We start from the raw sequence: 15445 nt of genomic DNA on the forward strand, positions 1-15445 counted from the left end.
TTTTGAAATGGACTTCAAAGCACAGAGTCACATTAGGCGTGTATTTCTGTAGGTGCAAATTGCAGACACAAGTAAATGTGAGCACAGAAATGGAGGACAGTAGCAGGAAACCTTTCAGATCATTATAATTGCCTTCTTGCATGAAGAGATGCTTTGAGAGAGCACAGAAATGCTGCCAGAAGCAAACACGTCACAGCCCTTAGAAAAACAATAGAATCGAACACCCTTGGAACTGAGACAATCATCTTAAAAAGGTGCTTCACTTTCTTCGAGTGTGTTTTTCAGAGACCAGTTCTCAAACTTAATTAGCATTCCTAAGACATAAAAGACCTTCTCTGACATGGAAAGTGGTAAAAGACGTGTAGAAAGCAAATGCGTTACCTTAGCTACCTGTTTGGGGTGACATTTTAAATACGGAAAATAAAGCCGGCAGAATTATAGTGACCTTTCAGCCTGAACAAATAAAATAACATCTGCCAAATCTAAATGGCTGCCTCTAGCTGTAGGAAATGATATGCATCTTTGAACACTAATACACAGGTCTTTGGTAGAGCTAGCTTTAGTAATCCCTCCTAGACCTAAACAATTTATTTTCCAGCAGAGCGTGGAAGACTGAAAATTCCAGGAATATGGTGCATGTGCCAAGGCACACATAGGGACCAACCGTGACTGTGGGTGTAGGGAAGCCACCTGCATGGTCTTCCACCCTCTTAACCTGTCAGGAGTCCCTCGCTTTCTTTGGAGCACCCAGGTGGAGCTTTTCAATGTATCACTTTGTTTCCTTTACCCCTCCTATACGTGCACATTTCGGTGTATAGAAGCACTCTTCTGAGTTATATTCCTTCTTTGTGACTTTCCTCTGGAAACCAAGGCCATATGTATGGCCTGGGAGCCAGCAGCAATCATACAGATTCCTGTTAGAAAGGAAACTGCAAGGTCTAAAAGGGGAAAGATTCTCTTTATAATGTTCTCATTAAAAAAAAAAAAAAAAACTGCAAAATTACTTTTTCCTGCTTTCCCAAGCTCTTTTAGCTTCTGGTCTCACCTAGACCAGCAGATAGAGCAAGTTCTTAATTGTGCTCTTGAAAAGCTGAGAAGAACAGTTTGTAGTTTTTATTACCTCCTTTATCAGGCACACTTACATCCCTATCACCTTCACCTCAAATGCTCCTTACATTCAGAGATGCCACACACATGGAAAGCCCAGTTCTGCACTTGGGTGATGGGGATCCATAGAGGAAGGAAATGTCGTGGAGACACTGGTATTTTACCTAGCTAACATAGAAGGCATGCAGGCCCTATGAATTGTAACCATAATTAGCCAAAAATACTGAATTTCTTAATGGTTTCCAAAGGTTAAAGGAAGTTCATGCAATTTTCTCTCTGGATTAATATAAATGGTTTTCAATTTAAGCAAGTAATGCCAAACAGCCTTGTAATTATTATTATTAACAGTAGTATTGTTAGCATTATGTATAACTTCAGTTGCCCTTAGGATTTTGAGAGCATTTTTATTCACTGTGCAAAGAGCTGTGAAGACATGTATCATATGTTCCTTGAAGAAGTCGTAATCTGTAAAGTCTAGGCCAAGAATCAGACTTGTAGCAGGTGTCATTTTGGAGAAGAAGTGTCAGTCTGAATAAGGAATTCCAGCTCTGGCATCTGCCATACGTTTGAGGGATTTTTGGTGGCAGGAACAGGTAGTTAAAGAGCTATCTGCTTGCTATACAGATGCTAGAATTCAATTTTTTTTAATATTTAAGTTACTTGTAAGCTTTTGCTTTTTTCACCAATGCTGTACCTATAAACCTGACCATAAATTCTGCCATACTGATCTCTTCATAGTTCTAGTATTAACCTTCCACAATGAAATGACCGGCCTGGTCAGTGAGGGGACGGCAGTGGATATTGTCTACCTAGACCAGCAAGGCTTTTGACACTGTCTCCCATAAGATCCTCGCAGAGAAGCTGATGAAGTATGGCCTGGAGAAGCAGTCAGTGAGGTGGACTGAAAACTGGCTGAACAGCTGAGCTCAAAGGGTTGTAACAGTGGCATGAAATCTATCTGGAGACCAGTAACTAGCAGTGTACCCCAGGGGTCAATGCTGGCTCTGCTCCTGTTTAACATCTTGAGAGGTGTTACATCCATGTTACATCCATGACTTGAATGATGGGTCAGACTCTGCCCCATCATCCGTCAGCAAGTTTGCTAATGTCACAAACCTGGGAGGAGTGGATGATACACCAGAGAGTCATGCTGCCATCCAGAGGGACCTTGACAGGCTGGAGGAGTGGGCCAATAGGAACCTCATGAACTTCAACAAGAAGTGTGCAGAGTCCTGCACCTGGGGAGGAACAACCCCATGCACCAGTATATGCTGGGGCCCACCCAGCTGGAAAGAAGCTTGGCAGAAAAGGACCTGGAGGTCCCAGTGGACACCAAGTTGAAGATCAGCCAGCAGAGTGCCCTTGCAGCAAGGAATGCAAATGGTGTCCTGGGCTGCATTAGGAGGAGTGTTGCTGGCTGTTTGAGGAAGTTGATCCTGCCCCTCTACTCAGCACTGATGAGGCCACAGCTGGAGTGCTGTGTCCTGTTGTGGGCTGTCCAGTACAAGAGAGATGTAGAGCTACTGGAGAGAGTCCAGCGAAAGGCCACAAAGCTGATGAAGGGACTGGAGCATCCCTCTTTTGAGGAAAGGCTGAGAACGCTGGGACTGTTTAGCGTAGAGAGGAGATGGCTCAGGGGCGATCTTATATACCTGAAAGAGGGGTGCAAAGAGGATGGAGCCAGGCTCTTTTCAGTGGTGCCCAGTGACAGGACTAGAGGCAATGCGCACAAACTGAAACACAGGAGGTTCCCTCTGAACATCAAGAAACACTTTGACTGTGAGGGTGACTGAGCACTGTGGCAGAGGTGGCTCGGGAAGGTTCTGGAGTCTCCATCCTTGGAGATATTCAAAAGCTGTCTGGACATGCTCCTAGGAAACTGGGTCTAGGTGATGGCCCTGCTTGAGTATTGGGGTTGGCCAAGATGACCTCCAGAGGCCCCTTCCAACCTCAGCCATTCTGTGATTCTGTGATTAAGATTGTAATGGAAGGATGAAGCAGATCACCCTAAGTTTGCCAGTCTCAATGGGCATACCATGGTCAAAGTAGTGTTTGGAGATACCCTTCAGAGCTCTTTTAACCTGCATTGCATTTAGGGAAACCAGCGCTGGGGAATGTTTCCTGCCCAGGTGCAAAGGGATAGTGCCAGATGCTTTGTGGAGAGCAAGAGTTCCCTCCACCTTTCCCAGATAAGCCTTCCAGCTCTGGCATTTCCCCCTCACCCTGGGGAGGAGCAGATGGCCCTATGGCTCCTGGCAACCCCCTGTCCAGTTTTACCCTCTTGAAAGCACTCCTATGCTACAGCAGGCTCTTAATTATACTGATTTTCAGGGTGCCAGTGAATTCAGACTTAATATTTAAAAGTGATGCTCTTTGTTTATACATATAGGTACAACAGTTGGGGACTTACCTGCACAGAGATTTTGTGTTTGTTTAGGTATATTTGTAGCATTTCAACGGTATGGTCTCCCAAGTTTTACAAGCCTTCTATCAGATGTTATATCCTTCTCTACTGGAACAAGATGCCTAAACTGCAGGGGAATGACAAGCTTATACATATGCATCTGTATGCAAATATGATTGTGTTTTGTGTTGCAAAACTTTACTGATCTTACACACAACTAAAAATAGTATTTAAAAAAATGTTCATAGGCCAAATCTTACCTATATTTTTTCGAACGTTTGGGTGGAGACTAATTCAGTGCTACTGGCTTATTTCAGGTTACCTTAAACTGGTTCTTAATCAGTCCTAAACCAAGGGAAGCCACCTGCAAGTCAAGAGTTTAAGTGCTTAAATCAACCATTGAAAATTCCTATTTCCAATTAAATGGAGGTAACTGTCTGTGTAAACTAACTCATACGGATCATACAGATTTTTTTAAAGTAATTTTTTTCTTAAATGGACTTTTCATTGAAGTTGCTCCTGCTGCACATGAATGAATCTTTTCTGAGCTAAAAGGTAACGTGATATGTGTATAAGGCTCTGACACTCCTGACTATTTTGTGCTGCCTCTTTCAATGGCCATTATGTTCATCTGCCCCTTAGGTTGTCCTTCTCAATATATAGTATAAAAGAGATTGATGTGGTCGGTCTCTTTTCTCCTGTTTGTCTAGGGAATTTCTGCCATAGGAAAAAATCTTTCTTCATTCTTGTTGCATGCCTGGGTTATCTCTGCCCTCTTTTCTGAATAACTTTATGAACAAAATGGCTGTTGAATTCAGAGTCAGCCTCAGCATTTGTTATAAATTTGTGCCCTTTGATACGAGCTATTTCTTGAAGGATTTGTTCCCATAGGCACTATCCTTCAGTGCTTCTTGGGTTTTGAGCTATATTTTAAGATGGAGCTAATATTGGAATTGAGAATTCCAGTTAGACTAAAAACTGTAGATCTCTAATGACCACAGTTTGCTTTCAAGCCCTAAAACTAATTGCTGTCTTGCCAGCTCATGTTATTTTCTCCTTTGGTTTATATGTTGCTGTCAGCGTGTCAACATTCATATTCCTTCATCTTTTTCTATAATATATTGATAAGGGGGCAAACTGGGAGGTCTGTAAGTTGGCAAAATTCCCACTAGATTCTTCAGGGTCTTTTTCTCACTGACGCCCTTTGGATTTGGCCTATGGGCATTGATGAAAGGCTGAAATGAAAATGCTGCCATTTGTCCTAGAGCTTTTCCCCTAGGCAAAACCCAAGCAAGAAACTTTATTCCAAAGATTTCTGCATACTACATTTGCAAAGCACGCAGATATACTGCATGGTACAGTGTTCAGCTTGATATTCAGGACCATTTCTTTGTGAGATGCTGTTCAGCACTACTAATACTATTAGCTGGCAAATTTGGTTTTGAATTGAATCTTATATAAAATTCTTCAAGCAGGCAACATTAAAGTGCATTCTCCATTAGTCAGGACCACTTATAAGCACCAACAGGAAGTTAGCCTGAATTCCTGTTAAATAACACTGACAGCCATTCGAATATCACATAAAGATCACACGAGCGCTGTCTGTCCATATCTTAATGAGTGACTAATCCCACATTGCTTCCTGAATGCTTATAGATTGCTCCATCCAAACAATGAACATTCGACTTATTAGGAATTTTATATCAGAGGATTAGCTAATAGCTTTTCCTGAGTACTTCAAAAGAAAAAGCTGAAGCATAGACTGCTATATAAATAGGATGAATAAAAAAGTTATTTACAGCATAGATATTTCCAAACAGAATTCTCAGTTGTGTGTTTTCTCTGAGCCAGAAAGAGCAAGCAGGTCCTATAAAAGCTCTTATAAGCAATTTGGAAGGTTTTTTGGAGGAGGGAAGGGGAAGGTTGGCAATAGTTCATTTTTACTGGTTAGTGGAGGCAGCTAGCTCCTGCTGTTTCATAGTGTGAGATTACGTGCTAGGCCCCCAGAGTGACACAACCCAGATTCATCCTGGCACACACCGGTGGTCATGAAAGAAAGATGTGTATATGGAAGGAAACAAATTATATTTCGTCTGCGGAGATAAAATATAGCCTCTACGCCTAGCCATCCTGATTCTCTAGTATTTGTACTGCTGTTGCTTCTCTCGGCTTTTGCAAAAGATACTGCAGGCATCTCCTCTGCTTTAAACATGCAATTTTTTCCTTTCCTGCACCAAGGAAATCACAGCTGCCTGCTTTTGTTCTGTGGAAGTTGACACTGGAAAGTTGCTTATTCTGCAGGCAGATTCATCTACTTAATTTATCAGAGACATCAGAGAGAGCCACAAACAGCATGGATTCTAGTGAATAATGGCATGAAGGCGTTCCCTCTTCCAGATGGTGAGTTTGACCATGAGTTTGAGAGCTTGCCACTGAAGAGTTCCCTAACAAAGCTAGTCATGAACTGGCACAGGAATACTCAAGGGTATTTACCTCACTAGGTGCTCTAGTGCTCCACCTCCATGTTGAACCCTCCCTTGTGGACTGTTCGGATCGATAAATAGCCCATGTCCCTCTGGAAATGGGTCTGAGAGATGGATGCTGGGAGAGACTTGCTCCCCCTGGAGGGGCCTGAGCATCTCCCTGTGTGCAGAGTGAATAATAAACACTGGTGCCCAGGAGAAGAGCCTGTCTCCTGACAGCAAGTTCTCCAGCCATGGGACGCTGTTTTTCAGAGTGTGCTGTTGTACACTTTACTCCTCTGGAAACTAATATGTGGTAAGGTAGGCAAAGGGTTCTTGATGCCTTATCCTGGTCTTATCCTTATGTGGTGATGGGATGCTGGCCGGATGCTGCTCTGAAGAGCTGGGAAATACGCCTGGTGCCCCGAGCTGAGAAGAAGCCAGAGACACTGTCCTCCAGCTGTGCCCACTTCTACAAGTGGTCCATTCTTCAAGTGCAGTCAAACAGGTGGTCAGGAGACAGGTGCGTCTCCCTCGCCAGTCTCACGAGGCGGGTCTTGGGACCATTTCCAAGGGCTATCATCATAATTCTGTCATAGCTGTGAAGGAACAGGGAAACCACTCAGCTCCTGCTGCAGCCCCAGGGGCGGGTGAAGAGAGGATGCCTATGATAATGATTATATTCCTGTGACAGCTGCGTGGTACAGATCCTTGGCCATGACTAATTGCCTTTCCAGGGAATGCCTGAAGCTCCCTGGGAGATTCTGTGCTTTTCTGCTCCCTGATTCTTCTTGATACCTCCAGACTGAGACACAGAGGCAAACCAGGATTCAGTTCCCAGGGTGCTTCGGGGTGACTAAGAGGCAGACAGGCTTAGAAGCAAATTAAAATATGACATGGGGAGGAAGGGAGGAGAAGAGGAGAAAGAAATTCAGTGTAAACCACTATTGGTTGGAGTTCTCAACTCTTATTCATAGGACAGAGACAGCCTTCCACTTGGGCACCACCAAAAGTGTGTAAGGCTGTGGGAAGAAAACCAAAAGGAGACAGTCACACAGCAGGCTGTGAATCAGGATTTTAATGTAGCTTTTTGAGTGCCCTGGCATTTATCAATAAAGCCATGCTTTCCTAGCAGTTTCAGTTGAGTGCAGTTGAGTTTGCTTCAGCAAGCCTGTATGGGCCCTTTCAACACAGCAGGAAAGCCCTTGGTATCTCAGAGGATGCGGAACAGGGCAGATCTCTGCTCTCTCAGGAAGCTGCTTGCCCTCAGGTGTCTCATCTCACACAGGCACCACTTCCAGGGCTGCAGCCTCTACCATAGCTAAGAACCTCCAGTATTTCCCACAGGTGGAAACCAAGGGGCCTCTGAGGCCCAAAGCGATTTCATCAGCTTTTGGTGAAGCGGTGGCTGTGGTTAAAGAGCACACAGGTGTGCGGTGCCGTGCAGGAAATGAGAGCGCAGTAGAACTTCTTTGTTGTGCTGCTGAATGTGTCTAAAAGGCCTTGTGCCCTGATTGAAACAGGAAGGGCGGCTGTTACGCAGTACCAGTGGCAATTCCTGGTGAAGAAACTCTGAGATACAAAGCTATAGACAGATACAAAGCTATAGACAGCTGCAGCACACCATGATAAATATTTTTTTGTCATTTCACTTCTTCATTCTCCTTTTCAATTCTATCCCATAGTTGATTAGTGCAAAAAAATGCACTAATGTTCACTACTGAGAAGTATCAGGGCAGCATCTTGAGGAGCTGCAGCCAATGACTGTATGACAAGGTTAAGCCATCCCTGTCACCGGCGGTGACACCATCAGCTGTTTGCCGGATGGGTCCGCAGCCACCCAGCTCCATCTGCCCCTGGGCCCTGGCACTGTGGAGGGGGAAGCTGGCAGGAGGACGAGCACCACAGACACAGCAGGGGCAGCCTGGCAGCACGGGGACTCCCAGGCCAGTCGGGATGCCACAGAGCCGACGGGCTCATGGGGATCCCTGGGAGGCGAGCGCATGCTGGGAGTATCCCAGTTCGGAAAAGAGAAACACGGAAATGATTAAACTAAACGGCAGACTTGCAGGGGTGCTTCTGCCTGATGTGGTGGCAGCACATGGCGGCCGTGGTGTGGGGGTATCACTGCGCTGTGTGCGTAGGCAGGGGGTTTGCTGCCCGTCTCACCAGAATCTGCAGGATGCAGAGGAAAGGAAGGGAGAAGAAAACACTGTAAAGCCAGAGGGGTGCTAGCACGGGACAGCTGGGCATCTGTGGCATTCAGTGCAAGCACGCAAGCTGCACCTCTCTGCCAGTACAAGGAGATTTGTTTCCCGGAGGGGGCCTTTGCCTCCCGGAGGGTTGAATCCCACCGTAGCCTGAGCAGTGGGACCGAGCAGCCGTACCCCACAGGTGAGGGGGGTTAGTAGAGGAGCCGGGGGCACCAGGGATTTCTGTAGAGCACCCTGCCTTCTCCTCGTTAAACCTGTACCTACCTGGCTCCTACCATCTCCCGACACCCGCGGTTCACATGCTGTAAGTCCACAGTTTGGCCATGTCAGTAAAGGAAAGGAAGGTGCCGGGGATGACTGGTTACGTCTGGGGAATTCAGATAGTAGCTAAATTCAGATGGCCATAAAAATTTAGATGACCGTAAAATGCTGCTGTAATACAACTCATGGTCATTTGGGAAGGATCACCCAGTCATGGAAGATGCTGGGGAATGCTTTATAGGTCATAATGAAACAGATGTAATCATTCTGTTTATGCTCATAAAGTGCCTTGCTTTGCATTAAAGGTAGTAAAGGAGATATTTCGCTGATATCTTAAATATTGCAAGGGAAAATTAAATACAAGAAGTTGGAGTTTGGTTTTTATCTTTGTAATGGAGGTATATTCTGGAAATAAGTCTTTTAATGTCTCTTATGATGAAATATTCCCCAGTGGGGTCTGTCCTCACATGGATCTCATCTCAGTGACACAGATGAGGATGCTGCACTCATAATTTAAAGTAAATTAAGCCCAGACTTTTGACTGCTGGTAAATTGCCAGCACCGTGCTTGGTTGGACAAGCTTTGGTCACTGCTGTGCTACAGAATGCATTTCAGTTTCCTTTTGCACATTAAACCTTAATGCTCCCATCAAAAAATAATTTGATTGGAAAATTAGAAGTTGGCTGCTTGTTCATTCCTAGAGAAAGGAATTAAAACTGAAGGGATTTGTCCATTTCTTCAGAACAAAAAGAATACGTGTTAACACATACCGATAAGGAAGAAAGTATTCCTGCTAAAGAGTCTTTTTTTTCTTTTTTTAAGTATTCAGGCACACCTAATAAAAAGGCACATAAGAAGCAAAATAGAACAATCTGTTGTTATTTAACACAGCAAATACTGTTGAGATACAAATACAGTTAAGTTTTCTCTGGTAACTAAGCAACAGAAGAAAATACCACTTATCTGAATTGCTGTTTATTCTACTGTTTTTTAGCTCTGCGGTAGTGATTTTTATTCTCCACACCTCAAACACAGAAAGAACAACTGTTTATGGTACAGCTAAATTGTTTAATGTACTGTTTGATACAGGGGCAAATTAGGCATCAGAATAAATGTCTAGGACTGCTACAACTAGCCATTAATGACTTTTGATCTTCTCCCAAATGTTTCAGTAGATTATGTAACATAAGCAAATGTCCTCTACTGACTTAGGCAATTGTAATAAATATGGACTACATGAGGCATGAAATCAGAACATTTTCATTTTTTCCAAAGAGTGCAAATAGTCTCTCATTCATGTGTATCATCCTAAGGACTTTTTAGATTAAGCACATGGTAGCAATATAGTCTTTGACACTTCTAAACGGAAGACTTTTTTCTAGAGCTGTGTATATTACCATCAGATGGATGGTTTCATTAAGGTGAAAATCTGTAGTAAGAAGTGCTCAGAGCCATAGTCAGACTGGACTTGCATATGGCACTCCGCTTGAGTATGCACACGCTCGTGCACACTGTCTAAATAAAAAGCAATTGAATATAACTCTTCCAAATCTCCAAAATATCAATTTGCAGCTGAAGGTTTGCAATAAATTGTGGGACTGGAAGAAAGGAGGTAAGGGCAAATGGCAGACTTTGGGATGAGAAGCCCAGAGGAGCTCAGAAGACTGAAAGTCGTTGACTGAGCCAAACTATGTGCAGCAAGAACAATTCAGTCCCACACACATGGGAACAACACATCCACCAGCAATCAGGGTTCGGTTTCTCTGTTCCGCTTATTATAAGCATCAGATGTCTGTACTAAAAAGAATAGTGTTTGTGAAGCATAATGGAGCAGCTTCTGAAATAATTTCATAGCAAAAAGTAATGGGCCTAAATGACAGCCACTACCATGAAGTAAACTGGTAAAAACCCAAGCTCTGTGAAATCAGTGCCAAAAGCCTCTTCAGTTTCAGAGACCAGGATATTCACCGAAGGCCTTTTATAAAAGACTAGGTGACCTGCAGTCAGGTTGGAAACCTTTAGTCCAGATGCCACTGGCATCTCAACTCTCTCTTCCAAAATATCTGACTGAGGACTTGCCTCCCATTTGGAAATTATTCTGGGGGCCTCATTGCCTACCTTGTATTGGAGCAAGAGCTGAGGATAATGTTTATTATCCACAAATTCAGGACAGAATATCACATTCCAAAGAATAAGGGAGAAAGGAGTGAGATTTTTCTCCACACAAGAAAAGGGCAACTCATCCCCATCATGGGTTTATTAAATTCCACCTGGATTTGAGTCTGCTGAGTAAAAGCTATACCTTGCTCCTGCAGGAAGGTGTTAGGTTGGTCAGCTGCCAATTCCTGGGGAATGAACCCTGTGAGATTATTTACATTCATCCCAGTTAATCAATTAATGTTTGTAAAGCACTTTAAACTTGAAAAGCACTCCTATAAATATTTGGTATTATCATATAATTACACCACCACATCTCAATTAAATGCACAATTAGCCATGCTTTAATCATGTAATTGAAATGTCATGAGAAGTATTTCAAATCTAGGTGTCTCAGTCTGTGCTGACCATCCTCAAGTCTGGTGTGTAAACCTGGAACAGAAAGAGGACTCTTGATTTTGGAAACATTGGAGACCCACTGTTTGGTCAGAATGAATGTCTCTTTCCCTAGTACAGAAATAAATTTTTTCCACAACTACACATACAGGTAATTTTTTGCCTCTATTTGTCCTGCACCTTCAACACTTCTTGTAGGCAGCGCAAGAGCTAACCTGCTTTTCTGTTTGTTTTGGGTTGTTTTTTTTTTTTAACTTTACTGCCTTCCCTCATTGATATAATGGAAAAAAGAACATCACTTGTGATGTTGTCTCAGATTTATATCCTTCAGGGTTATGCTTTATCAGTGGTCTGTATACTTTGCTGTGTGATGTACTGAAATAAATTAAAACAATTAAATGCTGAAGCATCTCCATTTCCTCCAGAGGGTAAAAAAGACATTAAGCCTCAAATAATGATATATACATTGCCATCTGATTATCAGCGATATAGGAAGTACTGCTTCCTACTCCATTGTCTTCATTCTAAATAGTAAGCTTGTTTATATCAGTGTTGACAACCCAGTCAGTGTCCTGGCTTAAAAAAAAAAATAAAAGAAAAAAAAAGTAATTTAAAAATAATAAGATTTGATAATGCTTTTTCATAGTACATTTTATAGTCTTCTAACTTTAAGAACTTTAGGAAACTCAGTTATCTCTAAGCTTTTCTCCACAAAAATGAGAGCTATGAAATTGTGAAAGGTTTTTTTGGGGTAGAGGTTTTGTTTGTTGTGTGTTTGGGTTTTTTTACGTTTCTAATGAAATCAGAAACTTTAATGGACTACCTTGATTTATTAGATGAAGTAGTTACTTTACTGGGTGGTATTGTTACCATGCTTTCCATTCATAAAACCATAGAATGGTTAGAGTTGGAAGGGACCTGGAAGAGACCTTAAAGATCATCTAGTTCCAACCCCCCTGCCACGGGCAGGGACACCTCCCACTAGACCAGGCTGCTCAAAGCCCCATCCAGCCTGGCCTTGAACATTTCCAGGGATGGGGCATCCACAACTTCCCTGGACAACCTGTTCCAGTGCCTCACCGCCCTCACAGTAAAGAATTTATTCCTGATATCTCATCTAAATCTCCCCTCTTTCAGTTTAAAACCCTCGGTTTTTTGCCTCCTTCTTCCGGTGCTCTAACTCTCGGTTCTTCACTCCTTGTCATTTCTTTTCATGTCAGTTAAATGCTCTTTGGGGAAATGGACAGCCAGTTCTTATATATATGTACAGCACCTGCACAAGACTGTAGTTGAGCCCTCTAGATGCAATCACAACCAAAATAATAACATTTACATCTGCTCTTTCATTTTCATTGGCATCAGTTAACCCTACAATGAACCTAGATATTTTCCTATGCAGAGCTGTTTTTACTTCTTATTGTCTTTCTGGAATAACTGTATATAAGACACACAACGTAGGCTCACAGAAAAATATGAGTTTAACCAAAATGGCTCCAGAAGACCAAAATATAAAAACTTTTCAGGGCAGGAACTACCTCTGAGTGTGTCTGTATAGCATTTGCTGACAATAGGACTCCAGTGAGGGTGTCTGAGATGCAATTACATAATGCATATATATATAAAATGGAATGTGTCATTACTGCAGTGTTAAGCTATATTCGGAAACCACAACAAGAAAAGCACTTTCCCTGATTATTTTTTTTTTTCACTATGGGGAAAAAATTGTCTTTGATTTATGAAGCATTTTATAAGACCATCTTTTTATTTTAATAACTGCTAATTTGCACACCTAACATCAATTGGTGGTGCAATTAATTGTGGATGCAAATGAGAATGTTTAGCTGTCTAATCGCCTGATTGGGCCTATAAATCAGTGACAGTAATTATGTGTGTAAATGCTCATTTCAGCCTGCAATTAATTTGGCCAAAATTGATAGGACAGAAAAAAATACCACCCTAGGCTGAAATTTGGTCCCCAGTGTGTAAAAAGAGAAAGTGCCTTCCTTCTCTGCCTCTTGTGTCTAAATTGCAGAGAGCTAAGTAGACAAAGAGCAATGATTCCCCAGTCCCCAATAACTCACTGCCAGTGTTTCACAATAAAGTGCAATGGGAGAGGAAATATTTCCATAAGGGCTCATTAATCACAACATATTTGCCATGCACAACCACTCTATAGAGCAGGTAAAGAACCCTAGGGAATGTTGCCTGGCACAGCATGTCATTTTCATAATCGGAAAACTATTTTTTGCACAAATGCTGTAGAACTGAAGTTGCAGATGGCTCCATTGGCAGAGCTAGAGCCTCCTGGCACAACCCTCGTCAGCCAAAGCTACTTTATGTATTTATAGCAAGGGTTAGTCATATCTCAAAAGAAGGATGCTGAAGACGCTTTGTGCCCACTACGTGCAAGATTCCCAGGTGTGCCCCTTGGGAGAGCATATGAGGCAGGCCAGAAAAACCCCACTCAAAAAAACAAACTGCAGAAGGAAATCCAAGTCTTACCTGTCCCCATTATGCAGCAGGACACTAATGAGAGGTCTAGAAACAATTCAGCTGACTGTGACTGAAAACCTGGGGGTCCAGCAGACCCCATTAGCAGAACTACATGGCAAAAGATGCCTTTCCAGCTCAGCGGCTTCTTTCAGATCTGGGCAGCAGGCCATTTCACTTTACCTAACCCTGAGGACATCAGAGAGCCCCTGTTATCCCATCAGACTCTGACCTGTCTAGACCAGCTCAGTGTTTTGCACGAGACTTAGAGTTGGTGTCTTGTTTACTGTACCTCTGTGGTCTCAGGCTCTGAGCAGTTCATTGCTGCTTCACTCCCACATGGGACTTTGATAAAATTCAAAGCCACCTGCTGTGATTTTAATTTAAATGTGAATTTAATGTGTTTTCCTTTTATATTGCTATGATGTGCACTGTCAAGAGAAATGCTGCAGGCTCAGATCTGGCCTCTCAGCTGTTTCTCTGTGCTACTCCCTGGTTTTGTTTGGTGCGTATTCCTGAGTAAAGCTGCTGCTCCGCAGTGGTGCGTGCATTGGGTACAAGGGTTCATTGGGTACCAGCACAGTGGTCGTTCCTTGAGGGGGCAGCTGGAATCTTGGGCTGTTCTGCCAGTCAGAGGCCACAAATCTTCTCATCAGTAGAATATACCACCAGAGTTACAAGTGAACAGAAGAGGCGTGAAGGGTTGCATGCAGTCTATATTTAAAGAAGTGCCACAATTCATCGTGCTCCACCAGTTATGAAAAGGGTTTTAAGACAAGGACTTGTGAAAAGGAGGAGAAATACTGACGTGTTTTATCTTAACTGATTAAAACAATATTGGAAGTGGTTAAAATTTACTAAAATTTTTCCTCACTAGAAAATATAATCTCACTGGAAAAAAAAAAAGTGCTGTGAAAATATATTAAAATGATCATAAGGAAATGCTTTCAGGACCAGGACGTGAAAGATACATCGAGAAAAAGAGAAACAGAGATCCACATCAGTTGGTAGCCCAAAAGGGCGCTGCGGTAGGACGCAAGTCACCCTGATGCAAGACAGTATCTTAGTCTTCAGAATTTTTCATTAAGTGAGACTGTTTTTTCAGCCAGCCTTATTAGTTTTGAACTAAAATTGTGGGAGCAAGATGGGAGCCTGGATTTTCTTACACGGAATAACAGAGAGCAGATTAGAATAATAGAGTGGATCAAAGGCCACCCAGAGGGGTCGTTGTGTTGTAACACAGGTGTCTCATGGGAGGCCGCTGCAAGCTCTGCAAGGGCCACGAAAAGCATCTCAGCAGCCGGGTGGCTTGGCCACCATAAGACATCCCTTGCTTCCTAAAACCACTCATTTGCTCCTGCGCCCGCTGACATCTATTTAATTGGCTGGTCGCCAGGTGTTTGTCCCCCTGCTTGCACAGGCCGCCAGAGCTGACACGTGCTTTCTGACCCTTAACTTCTCTCATCTGCTGGTTACTGCTGCCAGCAGCAGCAGCCTGTTGGGCTCTTGGCTCCTGCTGCTTCTTACTGCTGGTGCTGCACGGGAGCTCTCGTAGTGAGTCACTTCTAATCACCAAGGGAACTCGCAGCCAGATCTCCGCTCCTCCTAAAATAGGAACTCACAGCTAGATCTTCTCTCCTCCTAAAATAATCAAACTATGAGGAAAAGCACTATACATTTGGCAGTACCTGATATATGACATTCAATGCATTAGATGGGTGGAAAAGCAGGACGATGAGCTCAGCCATAGCAGGGCTGCAGGCCAAGACCACCCCAGGCTTGCAGTGCGGGTGGTCTTCCGAGTCCACATAGAGCCACACAGAAAGGAGATCAGTCCTTTGCAGGTTCTGAGTAGGGACCATTGCAGAATCAACATTTTTCCCCCCATTATTTGAAAAACCTCTGAGGGAGGCCATATAATCAACACATGCCCCTTATATTTCAATTCAGAATAC

General features: G+C 43.2%; 1 protein-coding gene across 1 annotated transcript in view; it reads left to right on the forward strand.

The window, feature by feature from the left end:
* The window catches only part of XKR4 (XK related 4), a 246871-nt gene that overhangs the window by 128833 nt on the left and 102593 nt on the right, over positions 1–15445 (forward strand). The gene's annotated exons all lie outside the window — the stretch shown is intronic.

This window comes from Larus michahellis, chromosome 2 (assembly GCF_964199755.1).
Source record: "Larus michahellis chromosome 2, bLarMic1.1, whole genome shotgun sequence".
NCBI classification, from domain to species: Eukaryota; Metazoa; Chordata; class Aves; order Charadriiformes; family Laridae; genus Larus; species Larus michahellis.